The sequence below is a fragment of the Sciurus carolinensis genome, chromosome 2 (assembly GCF_902686445.1).
Source record: "Sciurus carolinensis chromosome 2, mSciCar1.2, whole genome shotgun sequence".
Classification (NCBI taxonomy): domain Eukaryota; kingdom Metazoa; phylum Chordata; class Mammalia; order Rodentia; family Sciuridae; genus Sciurus; species Sciurus carolinensis.
In genome coordinates, this window is record NC_062214.1 from 106456025 (window position 1) to 106477172 (window position 21148).

Here is a 21148-nt window from a genome sequence, read left to right on the forward strand (position 1 = left end):
TAGAAGGGAAGAGGTTGAAATGCTGCTGAAAAGTTGGGAGCATGAGGGAATATGTTGGGGAGGAAAGATGTTTCAATAATGTTTTAAAGAAACCGTATTTAAATCTTTCATAATGACCTTCAGATATATACATAACACTGAATTGCATTTATTTATTTACTTACTTTGTTGTACTGGGATTGATCCCAGGGGAACTCTACCACTGAGCTACATCTGCAGTCCTTTTTTTTTTTTTTTTTTTTTAAATAATTATGAGACAGGATGTCACTAATTTGCCCAGGTTGGTCTTGAACTTGCAGTTTTCCTGCCTTAATTTCCAGAGTCACTGGGATGGCAGGCATGTGTCACTGGATCCAACTAAAATTTATTTTGAATTACTTATGGCTATTGTTCTGTTTTTTTTTTTTTTTTTTTTTTTTTTTTGGTGCTGGAGATCGAACTCAGGGCCTTGTGCTTTCAAGGCAAGCACTCTACCGACTGAGCTACCTCCCAGCTGGTCTGTTTTTCTTGAAACAACATTGTTCTGAAACTGAACCACAAGAGTCCAGATTTCGTTAAGATTTACTTAAGAAACTATCCATATTTTTGTTACTTATAATTGGGGCATAGCTCAGTCGGTTTCAGTCTTGGATTCTCATTAGAATCATCTGGGAATCTTAAAATACTGAAGCCTGGTTTCCATTCCCAGAGATTCTAGTTGAGTTGATCTTGAAGTAGCCCTGAACTCAGTATTGTAAAAATTCCTTCGGTAATTCTAATGCACAAACAAAACTGAGAACTACCGAAAACTAGGTGGATGCTAAACTGACAGTAATGAAAAACTCAATTCTTCCTTCAAAATTATTGGTTGTTCTGTTTAACTAAAGTTAGTTGCTGTCCTCCCATACTTTCTTAATGCAGTAACTACCACCTTTGCAAATATATGTGAAAGCAGACATTAACTGAGCATGTCTTTCAGATTTCCTTTTCTCTATTAGCCATTTCTGTCCAGTCCCTCACTAACCCCAATTTCCCACCATCAAGATCATGCTGAGTAACACAAATAAAGAGGATGCAGCAAAGGCAGCCAGCTTCGCTTCAGTAATGTGTGGATTACCTAAAAATAAAGCCTCATTTTTAACTAAACAAATAAGCACTTTACAGGCAACTTGTCAGGAGAGTGGGTAATGCATAAAACAAGGTTGAATTGTACATCATAATTATATAGTACTTATCTTATTCCTTTAATAGGGACTGGAAATATCCAATCCCATTTTATGTGATCTTTTTGACTCGGTTTAAAGAGAAGCCATGAAACAGATGGATGTCCTGCTGACAACCACCCAGGAGGCCAGCTTCTGAGAGACAAGTGGAAAGCTGAAAGCAGTTTCAAAGTGATGAGGGGGAGGCAGCAGCACAAATCCTATTAACAAATAATGGAATTTGTACATCCCCAGCACCTGCAAAGAGAAACTCTCTTGCATGACTTTTTGTTCTTTTTTTTTTTTTTTTTTTTTACTATTTGTTTTCACTTAAAAGACTATTAAAACCTTCTTTACCCTTAGATTAGAGCACATCTTCTCATTGTGCCCATTATCAGCCACAATAAATAGATTTGTGCTCAGAGATCCAGGCACTTTAATTGCCACTGTGCACTTTTCTCAAGTAGTAAAAAGAAAATATCAACTTTTATGTGTCCCCTTTGATATGGTCTATGTATAGTGCTAGCACTTTATTCCCCCAAAGACCCACTCTCTGGAAAAGAACAAATGATCTGATGATACTGTTTGCCTTTAAAGAAAATCGATAGTCAAACTTAAAAAGTGTTCTCACTTGAAGTAAAACTTAGAAGCCTCTTCAACATATTAAGCAAGTACACATGGGCAGCAGTTTGTATTTTTTAGTTATTAATGACCGCAAAGGGAAATGTGATGGAAAATGGCCTAAATATAAGGGTGGAGTGACCCTTATATTTATAGTGGCCTGCTGTAGTCACATCAGAACACAGTTTGACTGTACTGCATGGTGGAAAGAACCTAGATATTTATGTGAAAAAATATAGACCTGAGATTTGGTTCCATCATTTACAAGTTGAATAGCCTCAGGCCAGTGATCTAATCTATCTGTGTCCCATTTTCACACACAGAAAACAAAAATAACAGAATCTAGTGTATATTACTGTTGCATTAATAAGAGGCATTGCCTGTAGAGTACCAAGCAAATACCAAGTACATTTTCCTATCTGGCACTATGTTCTTCTCCATATTATACAAGCAATTGCAAAGGTGGTGGGATCTTTTTACATTTTCAAAGACTAGTTGCTAATTATTTTTGTGAGTTGAGAACTTCTTTGAAAAATGGTCTAAAAACTGAATGTCCCCAACTTTATGTGTACATTACACTTTGCATACAAGACAGTTAAAATCCTCTGTCTCAGAGCAACTCTTCTGTCTTCCAAATCGTATAACAATATTTTTTCAGAATATACCCTGGGTTCTATTCCTAGAGAAGGTAATGAGGACAAGATCAATAGATATGATTTCCATTCCCAATGAAGTGCTCAATAGTCTCCCCTTGATTTAAGAAGAAAGGGCAATCCAATGATTTCCCCAGGATATAGTATTGGAAATGTGATTTGTTGCCTTGTATGCTAGAATTTAGAAGCTTAAAAGTACAAGAATGACAGAAACGTCACTGGAATTACCAGTCTTAAAAGTGTGATCTTTACGCTGGGAATGTGGTGTTCTCATCTGATCAATATCTTTCTGGCACTGCAGGCAAAATTTTTGATATGTAATGCTATGAGTAAAGGCTTCATTTTTATATAGTCACATTTATTTACCAGAATTTCAGCATAATGAAGTTTACAAATTGAGATTATTTGGTCCCTAAAAGCCAAGATTAATCAATCTCCCTCTGTAGATACATTTAAGAAAAAAAATAAAATAAACCGAACCAATATATAAGAATTGATACAAGAGAAGCAAAATATGTTCTTTTGGTTGCTGTTGTTTGGAAAAGGACATCTCAGTGTCAATTTTCTCTTAGCCATAAAGACCAAAGTTGGGCCATACAGTGAAAGTCATGGCTAGGATTACGGCCTGCATCCACTTACCATTCTTCTATTGCATTTCTGTGTTTTAAATATGGAGTTGAATTAAGTAAACCAAGGTACGAGGCCTCTACATGGACTAAATGAAAAAATGTGATTTTTACCCAACCCTTTGATATTTAAAAATGTCTACGGTTGTTTAGTTTCACAACCAACTAGTCCTGGTCCATTTGTGGAATAGCATGGGATGCTTCTGTCCACAGGTTAAGTGTGTGGTACTGACATAAGACATAGACCAAAGACACCCCTGTTTCCTCTCATGTACATTTATAAATATATTACTTTTTTCTGTGTTGTTAATATAGTTTTAATAAGAGCACATGTCTGTTAGTTACTCCTTAGTCCTTAGGAATTAAGGTAAATAGAAAAAGAGTTCCACTATTTGCTTTTAAGCAGTTTTCAGACAGAAATATGTTATGTATAATTATAATAAATGCTATTTATAGCTAGTCCAATATGATGTAGATAACCTATTTTATTATTTTTCCTTTTGCTTTTCATTCTGACATCTGAATCTTTATTTCTCACAAATGAAAATAATACTTTATAGCTAAAAAGCATATCAGTTCAAATTATGTTTGCAAGAGTACCCCACTTGAGCAGCTGTTATATAGCATTTAAACCATTGGCATGTAGCAAGGTCAGCATTGATTTTACAGTCTTTAGTTAAATATTTATAATGGGTATGGGCAATATACCAAAGAAGAGTAATTTCCTTCTCTTTATGTCCAATTTCTTTCTGGTTCTCTAAAATATAGCTTAACTAGTCTGCTATTATATGTAGTTCAGAGATTTGGATTCTCAATAATGCACTCATTATTTTAAACAAAATCTCAATATTCCCCTATAATACCTTACGGAAAACCACAGCTATCTTCAGAATAGATTACTTTTGTAGAATCAATTCTTTTCTGTGTACCTAACCAGACATTTGAAGTGTATATCAGGTCAGCCTTCATCAAGTCAGCTGCTCCATCTCTTTCATTAATAAAAACTGACATTTCAAATTTCCACTGTTATGTACCTAAACAGATATGCATTATATAAATAGAAGAGCAATGCAGATACATCCTGTTTTCATTCTGCCATGTGGGGGCTTTTAAAATGATTGCATTGTATTTGGCTTCTCAAATGTGATTATGAAATTTTTTTCATATCCTTGAAAACATGTTAATAGCAAGAAGGTGGTGTTCATCTACAAATTTAAATTCTAGAGAAACATCAGCATATGCTATGATCAGTAATGTGTGATCAGTTCTTGACCTTTTGCCTCCCTGTGGAATTTCATTAATTCTTATACAGATTATGAAAAAATCCGTTTGCAAAAATTCACTCAGTAGCTCAAAGGAATTGCATTCTTCTGGGAGGCGACTTACATTGCAAAGGTGACATTAGTGATGGTAGGCACCCTTCATAAATAATGAATTCAACGTATAATATAACAAATAACACAGTGAGTACGAAAGTTGCTAGGAAGTTTCCAAAGAAGAAGATATCCCCGACAACCATGGATTGGAATAATTCAACTTTTATTCACATGTTCATTCATTCCACAATACAGTTTGCCTCTAACATGTCAAGCAATAAGGGAGTGAGGTGGGACATTTAATTGCAAAATCAAATACTACAGTATGAATGGGGCACTAAAGAGTAATCAGAAACACAGTGTACAAAAGTCTATAAGGAAGAAAGAACAAGTCTTGGGGGAATATAGGAAGAACATGCAATTTGTAATTTATCTACAGGGAAAAAGGGAAAGTGCCCATGAAGGAGATATGAACACTTACAATGTAGAGGAGGTGGGCAGAGAAAGTATTAACTCAAAGACAAGAGAGCATAGGACAAGTTCCCACACAGAAATTTTTCAGGATGTCTAGAGCACACACTGTGAAGAAGTGTGGTAAAGATGAAAACCAAGCAATTTAGGGCCTGTGTCCTGTTTTAGAATTTGTTTTTATTCAATGGGAAACAGAGAAGTTTAAACAGAGAAAAATCTATGACCAAATTAACACTTTACAAAAACACATTGTGCATAGGAAGAATGGTTGACAATGGGTAGAGGAGCACTTTAACACCATTTAGGAGGCTATTACAGAAATCTGGGCCAAAACCAATGTGAAATATGATTGTGGTAATGTCAGGATGAATGAAATGGATAAATCAAGAGATAAAGGAGAATAAATGTGGTGGCTTATGAAATACACAGGTTGAGGTAGAAGGAAATGTTAATGCTTATTTTTTGGCAGAGTAACAGGGTAATTGGCAGCATGATTTAATGAGAGAAAAAAATTAAGAACAAAGCAGGAAATGATAGACAAATTGGGGTTTCAGTAACAATGTAATCATCTAGAAATTATTTCGGTGGCAATTAGATATTAAGGTTCAGGGGCTCAAAAAGAGAACTAGGCCAGAAATAGTTTGGAAATAGGAATGTGATTCTCCTCTGATTCAAATGGTAGTGAGAAGAGACTATGAAGGGAATCAAGGTTTAAGAGGCTGGCTTAAGAAGAATAACGTGAAAGGAACTTAGAAGAATGTGGAGTCACAGAAGGCAAGGAAATATCAGTAGTAATCAACAGTGTCTGATTATATCTACAGTTTCTGTAACATTAGGAGAAAAATTATCATTGAAATAATAACAAAAATATTAGAGGTGATTATCATATGTATCATTTTTATAGGGAGAAGTGCATGGTAAATAGGGAAATAATGACAGAAAGGGCCACACTTTCTAGAGACGTTCAAGATCCCTGAGTGATGGATAAAGTGTTTAAAGGTGGACGTACTTGAAAGACCAGGATTGGCAAGTGGTCCAAGCAATGCACAGAGACAGGGTATGTTAACAGGTGGAAACAGTGCTTGCAGAGAGAGATTCAGTCTTTTCTATCTTCATTCATGCAGCTGCCTCTGCAAATCCTTCCCCTTTGCATCCAAGTCTCATAGATGTCCCTGTGATTTTTTAAAACTTAGGTCACATGACCATATGGAAGGTTTTATGAGGATATGAGGTTTTATGTTCTCTGGGAAAACAGGTCATAATATATACAATTTATCCAAATTCAGAAAAGATGTTCAAAGATAGTGACCAAAATATTAATATATTCATCACTTCTCCAATTATTTGAGATGAAATTTGAGGTTCTACATGGCAAATGCTACAAGGTAAAAGTTGGTTTAGGAGCTACATTTTTGTTATTGTTTTTGGTAGCAGGAATTGAATCCAGGTGTGCTTAACCACTGAGTCATATCCCCAACCCTTTTAATTTTTTTTATTTTGAGACAGGGACTCACTAGGTTGCTTAGGGACACACTAAATTGCTGAGGCTGGCTTTGAGCTTGCAATCCTCCTGTCTCAACCTCCTGAACCACTGGGATTAGAGACATGAGACGCTGTGCCCAGCCTAGAAACTATGTTGAAAGAATTTCAAGTTCATTGGAAAATGATGACTATGAAAGTTAAATTCCAGAAAAAAGTATAATCTCTAATATAAGGAAAATTCAGGAATATAGTAAAGATTAGGACTCTTCTGGTAGGAATTTATGTTTGAAGAAAGGGTGTAGATGTCACCAAGAAAAGAGAGAGCAGAGAATGACATGAGAAATACCTCAAGGCCAGACTATTGGAATGCCTTAGCTTAAAGGGTTAAGTGAAACCAAAATAGTTCTTAGGAAAATATATCATATTGAACAGAGGAAGAATTCATATCAACTGAAAGAAGAATGTACTTTAAATTAGAGCAATGGTTAAAAGTTCAAATGATATAGTCAAAAGTATGAGGGATAAATTTGGAACTTGAGAAGTTATTAGAGACCTTAGAGACATAACTGTTGTTAGAATACTGAAGAGTAAGAACCATGAAGAGCCATGATGCAAGCCTTACCTAGTGAGGTAGGGAGGAAGGGAAGGAGAGCGGAAGTTCAAAGATATGTTTCTAGATACTTCTGTATTGTCTACAGAATGCACTAAAATCATACACAGAAATGCTAGGAGATAATTAGTGAACTATAATTCCATGATTGATAAGAGAGCAGAAAGTCAAAGATGCAGCTGGAGGCATTAGTCTGGGAGAAAATATAAGAGATATAGATTAACCTCACAAAACATTGTGAGAAAAATATAGAAAAGGAAAAATGAGTGATTTAATAAAGGAGATGAAGGGAATTAAGTTATCTTCTTCAAATAGGAAGAAAATTTGCACATATAGTGAGTTTGGACTTGAACCAAGAGAACAAAATTTGTTCATCACAATGTTGGGGACATCTATGTGGTGAATGAAGTAAACATCTCTTGCCTAATGAAGATCCTTTGGAGGGTGTGTGATTCTCCAGCATAGTTCAGCAATATAGGGAATCAAGGAAGGTGATTGAAATGTTGGAAAGAGCATATAATTAGGAAGGTGTTTCTAAATTGATATCGAGAATAGAAAGAAATTATTCTACACACGAGAAGGCAAATGAAAGTGCAGCTGGAGTGGTGGCTCTCCCCATAGAAATTTTAGACCATACAGTTTTCCCTCAGTACCCATAGGGGACTGGCTCATTCATTCACTATGAATAACAAAATTCATGAATGCTCAAGTTCCTTATGTAGAGGGCACAGTAATGGCATATAATCTATGTATAACTTATCATACACTTTAAATCAACTCTAGATTACTTATAACACTTGATATAATATAAATGCTATGTAGGTCATTGAATTGTATTGCTCAGGGAAAATCAATGTGAAAAATGTCAGTCTGGGTTCAGTATAGATGCCATTTTTTAATATATTTTTTTCTGAATAGCTTTTACCTGTGTTTGGTTGAATCCATGGCTATGGAACCACAGATATCAAGGGTTTTCTATACATAATTATTCGTTTTTTAAAGCTGTTTTTCTTTTTTTCCTAGGATATTCTTCAATATCTTATTTTCCTCAACTTTAATATGTACTGATGAGATATAAAATTGGTATTTGCAATACTTACTATCACAACTATTACAGAATTCTGCCTCTTTTAATAGAATTGAAATTAATGGACTGTATGATTCATGGATTTTAAGTGTAAAACATATGCCAACTGTCTGTCGTCTATCTCTTCATTAGATTACCTGGAATTCACTTGTGTGGTTAAGAAGATTATGCAGCCTCTCAAGTCCAGAAAAGCAGTTTATAATTTATCAGATGGCCATAGATAAGCAGGCAGCAGGCTTTATCCTGTTGGAAAATTCAACAGTACTTTCACATATATAATAAATAAAGTCAAATAGATCTTTCTCATATGGATGTGATCAGGACATGGAATCCAAATACTTTTTTAGTTAGTATTGATACTCAGTTTCTTTTCAGCAACCACCCCTGGAAAGAGCATGGATCTTGTCTTTATTATTAACACTGGCGGGGCACATGCTCATGGAGAATTGCTCTGTGTCAGCCAGCCTCCTAGACAAGAGTGCTACAAGGGTGACCAACAGTTGCAGCACCTCTGTTACATGAAAGGAGCTTGTTGAAATGCAGAGTCTGAGGCCCTGCCAAGACACACTGGATGTGAATCTGCATTTTGAAGAAAGTCCTGAGTGACTCAAATTCAGAGACATGTTTGAAATGCATTACTTGGTAAATATTAGCAGACCAAAAATATTTGTGTGCTGAGCATGATAGTGCACGCCTATAATCCCAACAGCTTGGGAGGTTGAGAGGGGAGAATTGGGAATTCAAAGCCAGCCTCAGCAAAAGTGAGGTGCTAAGCAACTCAGTGAGACCCTGTCTCTAAAGAAAATACAAAATAGGGCTGGGGATGTGGCTTAGTGGCTGAGTGCCCCCAGTTCAATTCCTAGTAACTCCCCCCACCAAAAAAATTTTTGTGTGCTTCAGATATATTCATAAAAGGACCACCAGAATCAGACTGCAGTGCCAGAGAGAACTATTCACCAGCCTTTTACTCTGTGTGGCATCTTTGAAGTTACATGGATTCTGATTATTCAAAATATGTCCCACTAAGAAGGTCCAAAATAGAAAACAGACCCCCATACCCTGTTGTGGCTCTCCCCTGCCTCCTCTGCAAATTATTATACTAAAATGTTGCAACTTAGAAACTTTTTTTAGATTTCATATTAATCTCTCGCTCTGCATTTTATTTATAAATTTATTTTACCTCACCACTGTGTCACTCCATAAGTCTCCAACCCCAGGTTTATACAACCTATTGGAAGTTACTTTTGAGTTATGTTCTAATTGTCTCTACAAAGCATCATTTTGTCCCTCAGAACATACAATACAAATGGATTAGTACTTTCCAGAAAGGCAACTTCAAGCTTTTCCCTGCCCCCATTTCCTCTAATCCTTGTTCACATTAGATCCAGAATCCATTAGAGTTCACCTCTGGCAATAATCAAATTTGTATTTGATTTTGTCCAGATCCTTTGAAATCTACACTAAATGATATCATCAGAAATGCCAACCTAAGTGCCTTTCAACAGATGAATGAATAAAGAAAATATGTACATATACACAATGGAATATTACTCAACCTTAAAGAAGAATTAAATTGTGGCATTTGCAGGTAAATGGATGGAACTAGAGAATATCATGCTAAGTGAAATAAGCCAATCACAAAAAACCAAAGGCAGAAGTTTTCTCTGATAAACTGATGGTGATCCATAGTTGGGGGGGGGGATAGGGAAGAATGAAGGAAATTTGGGAAAGGGGAGCAATGGGGAGCAAAGTGGAGTGAGGGGAGGGTTGGGGCAGTGAAGATGGGAAGGACAGTAGAATGAGACAGACATTATTACCCTATATACATGTTTGATTACACTACTGGTGTGACTCGGCACCATGTACAGCCAGAGGAATGAAAAGTTATGCTCCATTTGTGTATAATGTGTCAAAAAGCATTCTACTGCCATGTATGACCAATTAGAAAAAATTTTTAAAAATTAAAAATGACTTAACGACTTAATACTCTGCTAAAAATCACTACTACTAATAACAGTGTAACAAATACTGCCTTTGCTTACATTTATGGAGCATATTTATATGACAAAACCTGGGCTCAGCTACTTACATGAATTTTGATCTCATGACCAAATGACTTCTAACTATTAGCTCAATTTTATCACTGTGAATCCAATGCCTGGAGAGAAGCTAAATGCATTGTTTAACAGCTTAGAACTGGCAGCTAGAGATCATATGTTGATAGGTTGTACTTCACAACTTGAACGTGATGGTCCTATCATTCTGAGGAGGACTTGAAAAACAAGGACAGTAAAGATATTAATACATGTATTATGTTGGGAAGAAGGCACTCAAGAAAGAAAATATTTCTTATACCTATGCAAATCTCTGTTTAATGAAATATTAAATCATAAGGATTCTAATCAATTTTGAATTTTCAAAAGGAAACAACATGTTTAGGGAAGTAATATTTCTTCTAATTCAAGTCAATGACCCAAGTGAAGAGAGTGTTCCTAGCTTCTGCGTTTGAGCTTCTTGGTCTTTCAACAAGCCTGAAGGTTGTTCAACTGTGGGAATATCCTACCTCAGCTTCCTTCCTCGATCAATCTCTATTTATCTGGAATATGTACATTTTAACTTCCATGCCTGTCTGAACTCCCAGCTATGAAGCATTAGGGATTTTTCCCTGCTTCTGAAGTCCTTCTACAGAAAATTCTGCAATGATTACAGCTAGTAAATGGTGTGGTGGACCCAAACCAAGCATTCTTTTGCTGATTTACGTATCTGTTGATTTTTCAAATCTTTTTTTTTTTTTTTTTTAATTTCCATGCTCTATTTAAGCAATAAGGTTGGATAAAGTGGTGGTGAGTGTGACTCTCAGGGAATAACAAAGATCTATAAAAAAAAAAGAAAAGTCAGGGAAGCAGACCCCCCAAGGAGCACGACAATAACCTTTCCCCACAGAATGGAGGGTTTCACATTATTATTATTGAAGAGAATTCATACTGACAAACCAAAGTGGCCAGTGAGAAAAGAGGCTTGGCTGGGTTCCACTGATGTGACCCTGAGATCCTGGAGAGCCAAACTGAAACACTATTTCTACTCTGAATGCTCAACTGAGTATGGCTCAATCCTTTAGAAATTCAAACTAATGAAACCATATGATAAATTTCCTGCAGATACTGAAAATCATGCCTGTTTTATTTCTATTGTTATTTTTTATAGTGTTAAAAAGGAAATGAAAGAGAAAGAGAACCCAGCTGGGTTTTTTTTTTTCCTCCATCTTCTCCAATTCCACACAAAAACATCTTGTAAGTGTCAGTAGAACAAGGCCATGCTATCTAGAGTCTGCAACAAAGAAGTACGCAAACAAGACAAACAAACAAAACAGCGGCATAATAATAAAGAGTTGTAAAGGAAAGACAGTATTGATCTAGAACTATGTTTTTCAAAAAATTTTCCCCCTCTAGTTCTTTTGTTTAAACTATTATTAGAAACACTTTAAAATCCTTCCTCCCTATGCCTATTATTAGAATAATGTGTGTACACTTCACAGATCTGGAACGCCACAGTGGCCACTTCACACCAGACTCAGGCGGGGCAGGCCTGCCTGCTCGCCAGTGCAGTTGAGTGGCGTCCCTCTACAGCTGTAGTCTTGAATAACTCTTCCTTGCCTGTTTAACATTGTAGGGGCAATTTTTCTTGGCAGGCTCCAGATATTTTTGCTCATTTCTTACTTACATCTGAGATTTTAATATCATATGCATCATGTGATGTCATTCATTGAAAACAACCTTTTGGTTGCTCAAACAAAACACCCACGAAACCCTGATACCTTATTGTCCTCACAGACTCCTCTAGTACTCAATCTCTAAACCTCTCCCAGCATTTGCTGTCCCTCATGACATTCGTTTTTTCTTATGCTCCTGTCTTGTTTTGCTATCAAACTTGTCTTTCAACAAGTACACTATTATAAGCCAAACCACAGTGGCTTACCTATATCTTACTTAATTTGACAAAAATCTGATCCTATGATTTATTCTACAGGTAGAAGGTATGGTGGTAAGTTTTATGCAATATTTCATCAGAGTTCTAACCTCTCACTTTAACCCCCAAATCTCAATTGCTTAATGCAGATTCATTTTCCTAAAAACTGAAACCTCATATCTCCCACTGGCATATGCTTGGGAAAACGTCCTCCGATTATTGCTTTCCTTCCCTAGTCCATGTCGCTCACTTTGTGGTAGATAATACTGCAAATCAAATAGCAATCAGAATAATGAGCTGCCACCAGTTGGAGTCATAGTTGGCGCTGCATATTGTCAAAGATTGTTCACACTAATCAACTAATAATGACATCGCTGCTTCCATCACGCTAAACAAAATTCCCTCCGTTGTGCAACACAATTACTCCTAATAACCTCTGAAACCTTTGCGTGCTTAAGGAGCCTGTTTCAGAGCTCATCTGGAGACCTATCAGAGAATAAGCCAGGGAAGACAGAATCTACCAGATGGAGATTACTCTTTAGTAATTAACTAGACATTGCTCCTTTGGGTCCATAACATTTTCTAACATCATGAGGCATTTCCTTTAGCATAATGATGTGTCTATATTAATATATTAGATTGGGAGCAGATAGGAGATAGTGTTAAATATTAAACATTTCATACATGAATTATATTATTAATAGCCTTTCTTTAGTTTAAAAAAAAAAGGCATGCTAAAGTGACACTCAACAAACAAATTTAGAGGCATTAATATTAAAGAGGAACCAATGAATTCAGACTCATGACAAAATGCATATCTGTTCATTTCTCATGGGAGATACACCTTCATGATTATTAATGCAGTAGTTAAAGATTTACTTTGAAATGGAGAAGCTGAAAATACCTGGAGTAGTGTTAGCCAGGAATCACACTTTCAAAGTGTCAGGATTCACCGCCTTAGAGGATCTTCTCTTTCCATCCTGGGGACCAGTCTGCTCAGAGGTGTGAGGTCAGATGACAAATGAGCTGTGACATCCTCTGTGACACCAACATCGTACATCTTGTTTTGGGAACATTCAAGAGGAGAGAGGAACTCTTTCAGAAATGGTGAGAGTTTCATTAGGTTAAAGAAGCCATTCCTCCATTTGTCACTGTTAAAATTTGTGGTGAAAAGCGTAAAAACACAGTTAGGTTTGAACTGAATGAATTCTGACAGGCTGACAGACAGCTGCATTTTGTGTTTTGAAATGCAGATTTGGCAGTGATACAATATGGTATCATTATTTCAGGCCTTATAAGTTATTTTGTCTATGTGACAGCTGGTTGCCTGAAGGTCATTTTACTAATAGTCCAAGGTGAGGGTCTGAGTAATGCATGAATTTCTTCATTAATTAACTAGCAGAGAATTCACTATCCTCATCATAGTTACTTGGAATATTTTATAGAAATTGTTACTTTGACTCTAAAAACTTCCCCTCCAGGGAAAAAGTTAGATTTTAGCAACCTCACCCCAAGGAAAACATAAGGGATGATGAAAAGACGTTTGAGAGATGTTCGCATCATCAGAGGTGTTCATTGAGGGTCTATTGCCCACAGATACCAGAGCTCTAGCTGAATTATCATATTCATTTCTCTACAGCGACCACAGAGGGAGTAAAGATACCTTCTCTAAAGAGGAGGAAGTTTGACAATCCGATGTGACTTGTTCTAGGGCCTTGCAACTAGGGGTGTGGTCCTTGGACCAGGAGTATAAACATCTTCTGGGAGTGTCTTAGAAATACAGAATCTCAGAAAACCCCACAAACCTACTGAGTTAGAAGCTACATTTTAACAAAATCCCCAGAGACAGATTTACTATTAATTTTGACACTTTCCTGGTTCACATAGTTAATAAGTGACAGAGCCTGCTTTCAGATTCAGCTTGGATTAATAGTATAGGAATCCCATAGGTTTTAGCAAGCCTGGCCATTTGTTAGCATGTGGATTGTTATTGATTTGTTTGTTCATTTTGTTTTCACAGATTTGTTTCTCAATGAGATATGAACAGGAAAGGATGCATTTGATAGAGGGGCAAGCCTGATTCTAGGTTAGATCTATTCACATCCCTTACTCTCTTCAATATCAAATTTTGATGCTACTGATATCTCAAGTTACTGAAAAACAGTGTTCAGAACTAGAAGTTTAAACTACAGCTCTTCCAAGATTTTTGTGTTAAGAAGATTGTATGTGTAGGTGTGAGTTTCTCTGTGGGGGAGTCATGATTATAAATACAAAGAAATAAAATGCTTATTGCAGTATTTTAATGCATCATTGAATGGGATATCAAAAATAATTGAGGGTTGAGATAATTGAAAACTGCCTGACAATTCAGCAGACTTTGCTGTATGCTTTCTGCTTTTCTTACCAGTCACAATATCTTCTTTTCTTTCCCTCTCTGCCTTTTGTCTTTTTATTTTTTCCCATTATAATGGATTTGTTTAAATTTTGAGAAACATTTCCCACACCTGTTTACGTGCAGGTCCTATACAATGTGGTAGAGGATGTTAAACATGGGGCTTGCAGATGCTATTATGTATTTTAAATTGTAGCTTTTACTGAAAGAAAACAAAAGTGCATAAATTCAGTGGAATCTTTTATTTAAAAGTAGGTTAGTTATAGATAAATGTGAATTGAAAAATATCTGAGAGGCATCATTCTGAATATTCCAATTAATTGACTCTAATTCAATTTTTAACTTTAAATAAATTTTTTACTTGATATTTGTTTTTTTCTTGAATGAAGTAAAAATTTTCAACTTGTATTATAGTTGAAACATGATTTGGCACTATATCTGTACAACTTTTTAAAGTACAGTTTATTTAAATCGAAGTTTATATTTTCCCTCATGGTGTCGAGTGTTCAATTCAATTATCTCAAGAATTCCAAGGAATGACTGTTTTTAAAAATAAATTACAGTGCATTCCTAGATAAAATAGGTTCAGAAGGGAAAAAGCAACTCAGCGCCATCTCAAACTTGAATCCAAAATCAATGTGATTTCTTTCCATTCCTCTCCTTGGTAAGTGCATTTTGCTATTTAATCTGTCTTTCAAAAACACCTTCATTCTCTCAGGCCACCACTAACCCACCTTCCTCTACACGTGCTTTTCACTAAGATTCTGCCTCAGATATGTATCTTTTAGATTTCCTTAACTTATCACTCACTAATTTGTTCCCACTTTTATTTTTGATTATAGTTGATTTTATCCAGGTATGCTTCATGTTCTTTTCCTAAGAAGGGGTCAAATCCCTTAAGAGAAGAAATCTCTGGTCTTTTTTTTGGTCATTCATCACACTACATATGAGCTAGGGGCTTAAAAGCCTGATTTATTTGACTATTTCTTTAAAAAGAAGATATTTGTATAGGCACAAATGATTCTTTTTTTAATTTTCACAGACTGCATTTTGTTTCATTGTACACAAATGGGGTACATTTTTTCATGCATGCACATAGGGTAATGATGTCTCTCTCATTCCACCATTTTTTACACAAAAAATGTTGTTTTATTCCCTGATTGTTCTGAAAACAATTGCATCTTTCTTTAAACCTTTGTTATTAGGTACTTGGACAGACATCCATTAAAACTGGTTACTAATAACTTGAGATGCTGAAAAAATGACCTGGTCATGTAGTATAGAGAAAGGGAACAGAAATATTAATTATTAAACTAATTATTAATAATAATATAATGAATCAAATTAATTCATAATTATTAAATTATCATAATCACTAGCTCTGTGATGTGAATAAATTTCCCATATCTCTAACTTTCAAAATGCATTAGATATAATGTTGTAAATATCTATTGTTTCCTATTGGCTTTTTCTGATGTTAAGAGAATAAGGAGATAAAGAAAAAAATTACTTGATACCTTGTGGAAAGTAGATACTCAGTGAAAATCTGTTGTCAAGCAGTGTGAATGCAATACCTTTATTCAAATCCAAAGAACACTATAAAATATATCTTGACCATAAGTGAAAGACCTAATAAATTATAAAATTCCTAGTAGATACTATGTATTTACTTATTATTATCAGTCAGACAGCATTAGATAATTTAAATAATATTTCTTCCTGTAAGTTTCTAAAAATGTTTTCATCTTTATAGCAATATTATGAAGTTCTAATGGTTAACTTAGTTTTGCAGATGAAGGATTGAGAATTTAAGTAACTTGCTTAAGGCAATACACCCAATGGAATAAGCAAGACTTATGGAATTTAAACATAAAAGGAATTTTATTTCTATTCGCTACAGTCTCTTTAAATTGTCTCAAACAATATATTTCTCCCATTCCTCCTAGGTTGCATCGAGATTTTTTGGCCACTGTAGGTAATAGACAGTTCAGGTCAATTTGTTTCAGAAGGAGTTTAATTTATTAATTAAAAATGTCCACTCCCATATGATCATCAAAGCTTCCAATTTGATTGAAGGTAAAGTTTGTTTTCAGGTACTCTGGCTGGATCCAGTTAGCCCAGGGAAGGGTCTGTGGTCAGTCTCACTTCTCTTGCTTACTGTCTCCCCAACTGTGCAGCCACAACTTTGAAACCCCTCAAGGTAACAGGAAGCAAGGAGAGGGAACAGAGTTAAAGAGCTGATATTTTTTTGTCTACTATTATTGTAATTTGGTTCTCTGCTCTCTAGCCTGGACCATGTTTTCAGCTCCCTTTTTGGTTTGGCACTTTGATGGAGACTTTGAAGTTCAATCTCTACCACTCCCACACATCATTGCTGATGTTTTCTCACCTATAATTTCCTCAGCCTGGGCAAGTGCACTCTATTTTGGAGGTCACTTACTCCTTCTTCAGTCCCCAGTAAGCCAGTCATTTAACTCGTTATTAGCTCTGTCAACCCTAGGTTTAGCATATCAGCGATTCTCCTTTACATTACCATTAAAGCTGCTGGGTAGAACATTCCTTATGCAGATTTCCTAGGCTGGAGAAACATATGCTTACCTGTTGCTTAACAATGGAGATATGTAGTGAGAAATGCATCCTCAGAGGGTTTCATCTTCATGCACGCCTCAGAGGGTGCCCTTACACAAACCTAGATGTTATCAATAAATCATTGCATTTGACCTCTTGAAGCAATCAAGACACTGCAAATGAGATGTATGAGGCTTCAGCCAATGTAGCACGGCACACTGTTTTACAGGAAACTTTTTTATATATAAATACCAAAAGGACACTCCAAAATAATGATAAAAAGTATAGTATAGTAATTTGGAAACCAGTAACAGTTATTTTTTCATAGATATGCATTATGTGCTGCACATAATTGTGTGTGCTAGAAATTTACAAGAGTGGCAGTGTGTTAGGTTTGCTTACACTAGCATTAGCACAAAACCATGAGTAATGCATAACACTAAGGCATGACAGTGGTGACATCACTGGACAGTAAGAATTTTCCAGCATCATTATAATCTTATAGGCCTATTGTTCTCAATGCCATCATGTGGAACTGCACTAATTTAGGGTAACTTGTACCTACTTGGGACACACAGCAAACCTTCAGTTGTCCTGTTAGGGAATGTCTTAATAGGCTTAAGGTTAAAAATAGATGACTCCATCTCTTCCGTGTATGTGTTGGGGAGTGGAGGGTAGGAAAAGGAGGAGTTGGGTAAGTATGTTAGCAGTGTTAGCTGAAAATATCCCCATAAAAATCCTTCATAGACACCCCATCCACTCACCCAATCTACAATATCACAGCACTTCTATAATCTTCATGGAAATATACCATTCAAAATTAGTCAGTTATTTTAAACCAAGTCTTTCTAAAATTTATATATGGTTGATTACTTTAATCATACATAAATTTTAAGTTATAGTTTGGATTATAATTTCTCTGTGGTCATGTTTTTCTATTTTACATAGAGGGGATTAGGTTAATAGAAAACTTGGCTCAATCACTTGGTTATGCCTCAGAGATATTCTGTCATGAATATCTCTTAACCACTTAGAGGAGGCAGAAGTGATTCCTTTTTATATCTTTTGGTCAAATAATTATACATTCTTATTTCCATCTTCCCTATGTAACAAGAAGCAATGCATTATTTTAAGGAATTGATGATAGAAATTGTAGAAATAGAGTCCCCAAACACATGATTCCAGAAGTAGAAGAAGAAAAACAACAAAAGCAAAAATCCACAAGAACTCTAAGTTAGACAGATACAGGAAAATTAAAGGCATTCTTGAGAAGGTGCCATATGGAAGAATCCACGGCTGTGGCAGAAAAAAAAAGTAGAGGAAAAAGTAAAAGAAAATATACAATAATGCATTTAGGATAGATTTTTAAACTGTTAAGGGAAAGATTTCTTCCCTTCTTGTGTAATCTAAAATGGCAGATGCCAGAAAACATTAAGAATAAGAGCAAGCAATGATAAAAGTATCTCACTAGAACTCTTGAAAGTTGCCAATTTACCAAGACAGCAGGTGAGACAACTGATAAAGGAAATAAAGGGTGATAGAAAAAGAGAAAGGAAAAAGAATAGTTTGTGCACTTTTGAACAATTAAGGACAAAGAATATCACTTAAACTGCAAAAACTTCAAGAGTTCGGTTGTCACAGCTCAGGGCACTTTACTTCAGCAAGCTTTAGTCATCCAGTCACTGGAACTATATTTCTTTCATAATTCTGGAATATGCATTGAACATCACTTCAAGATCTGCTTTGGTTTTTACGCCCCTACCTCGTCATCTTCTTTTGCATTAAGAGAGAATTATGTGTAACACCTAACCACAGGTTTAATATCCAGCATCAGATTTTAAAAGAATTTGTATGGGGTCTATTTTCTATTTTTGCAAAAATATCCCTTAAATTTTTCCTTAAAAATAAGATTCCAATTCATTCAATAGGCATATTTCATTATCTAAGTTACAAGCACTGCAGTAGGTAGTAAGGAAACAGGATAGATAGATAGAAAATCACTGTCCTTAATAGATGAAATACTTAAGACACCAAAGAGCTCACCTCTTTCCCTCAACCCAATACCATTGCTTATTTTTTTCTATATTTCACCTATGAATGTTAAGGGATCATCTTATTTAAATTTTTTGCATTGAAGTTATTAGAGTATCTACTCATAGAATAGTCTTAATAACTAACAATATTATCATTGTCAATATACTTTGTATTTTCTACCTGTTGCAAAAGGGAGTAGATAACAAAGAATTTTAACAGTAGAGTCAATAAACCTGCAAGATCAAGTATAGATTATTTACTTTTTTTCTCAAGGGTGTTTTGCTCATTTTTTCTACATATTTACCACATTGTTTATCTTGTAGACTTGTCATACTTTATTTCTACCTTATTATAATTTCACCTATCCAAAATGGCATCTCAGCAGTTACTATTACAGTAATCTCTCTTGATAACACCCGAGAGGAAACCAGACCAGGCAAACAAACAAACAAAACAAGAAAACCCAGACAAAATACAAATTAGAGTCATTTTATTATTATTTTAAATTAGAGAAATTATAATGGGTTGCATATCTACCAAAAGTCCATGACTGATTTAATTGATCTTCACTGAACAAGAGGAAACAGTGTACACAAATAACAAACTTACTGAAAAATTAGGATGCAAAAATGCTTACAAGTTCCTTTTTGTTCACCAGAATACCAATGTTATTTTTAATAAAGTCTGTGTACTTACAAACCTTAATTCTAATAACTTATTGGTATTTTAGAATATTTTGAAAAGATGCATGATTCTGTTGTTCTACCAATTTTTGAATACTACATATTTTAAAAATACTTTGTTTTAAATAGTGTATTGAGTTTTGGGTGTGGAAATGCAAATTTTGCTTATATAATATAAATGCAGGGTAAAAATATTGTATCAAAATATATGTCTATAATGTTGAGTAGTGAAAACTGAGATATGGGCACTTTTGATTTCCACTTGATAACTTGGAAATTATGGTTCCTATTCTCACAACATGAAAAAAAATGAAAAACCTGAAAATAAACAACTCTTTCTTAGTTTCTTCAGAGAGATTGGGTCACAGGGAAAATTATCATTCTTTAAATTATAAATAGATACATAAGGATCATCCTAAATTTTAGGGAGAAGTTTCTGGACCCAGGTAAGAAAGCAAAAACTATAATTCAGCAATGGCTGGAAGCTGACTATGGATATACAACCCTTTATAATTTTTAAAATTTAACATAAGGGAAATATGGCTATAGTCTTGACTGATTGTAGATATAGACTAATGATACCTATAACTGCCACAATGTCACCTATATAGGTGAAAGGTTAATAATGTAGAAACAAAATACAATTCTACAAGATAAAATCTGTAGTAAATTCCTACGAAATATGAGAACACTTAGTCTTAAGAAAAAAATGCAGATAATCTAGAATTGATCTTAAAGATTCATTGGCAATATTTTAAAAAAATTATTAGGTATCTCTTCTACAAAAAATAAAAAAAAAAATTAGCTTGAGAGTTAAAAATCAGGGGCTTATTGTTTACCCTCCCCCAACACACACACTTCTGTGAGTTTACCTACAGGTGCTCTATCAGGGTTTCATGATAAAGGTAAAAGAACAATTACTTAATTCTTCCAGCACAGGAGATGAGAAAGTAGTGTTTCTGAATATGTGCAGAGTACACAGCTCTTGGACAGGTTGCCTCAACGATGGCACTTCAATAAAGGAGGAGGGAGGATTTAGGAATACTCTCCCATAAAGACTTAAACTACCTGGGAAATAGTACAGTGCTGTCTAAAGTAGATTTGGATTAGTCATAAATGTGTACTGTAAACTCTAAGGCAACCCACTAGCAATAGTTTTAAAAGAATTAAATTTAAATAACTAAAGGATGACAAACAATGGAATCTTATGTAATGCTCAAGTAGGACAGAAGAAAGAGAATGACTTTTAGAAAGAAAGAAGCACTACACACAGGAAACAGTTAAAATGTGAGTGATGTTAATCCAGTGATATCAATACTTTAAGTTTACACAGGTGTAATGACCTAGAACATGGTCTGCCTTGATGAATGTTTCATGAGAACATGGGAGGGATGTGTACTCCGCCACGGTTGGAGGAAGTGCTCTGGAAATGTGCATTAGAATCGCTTGGGTGATGGT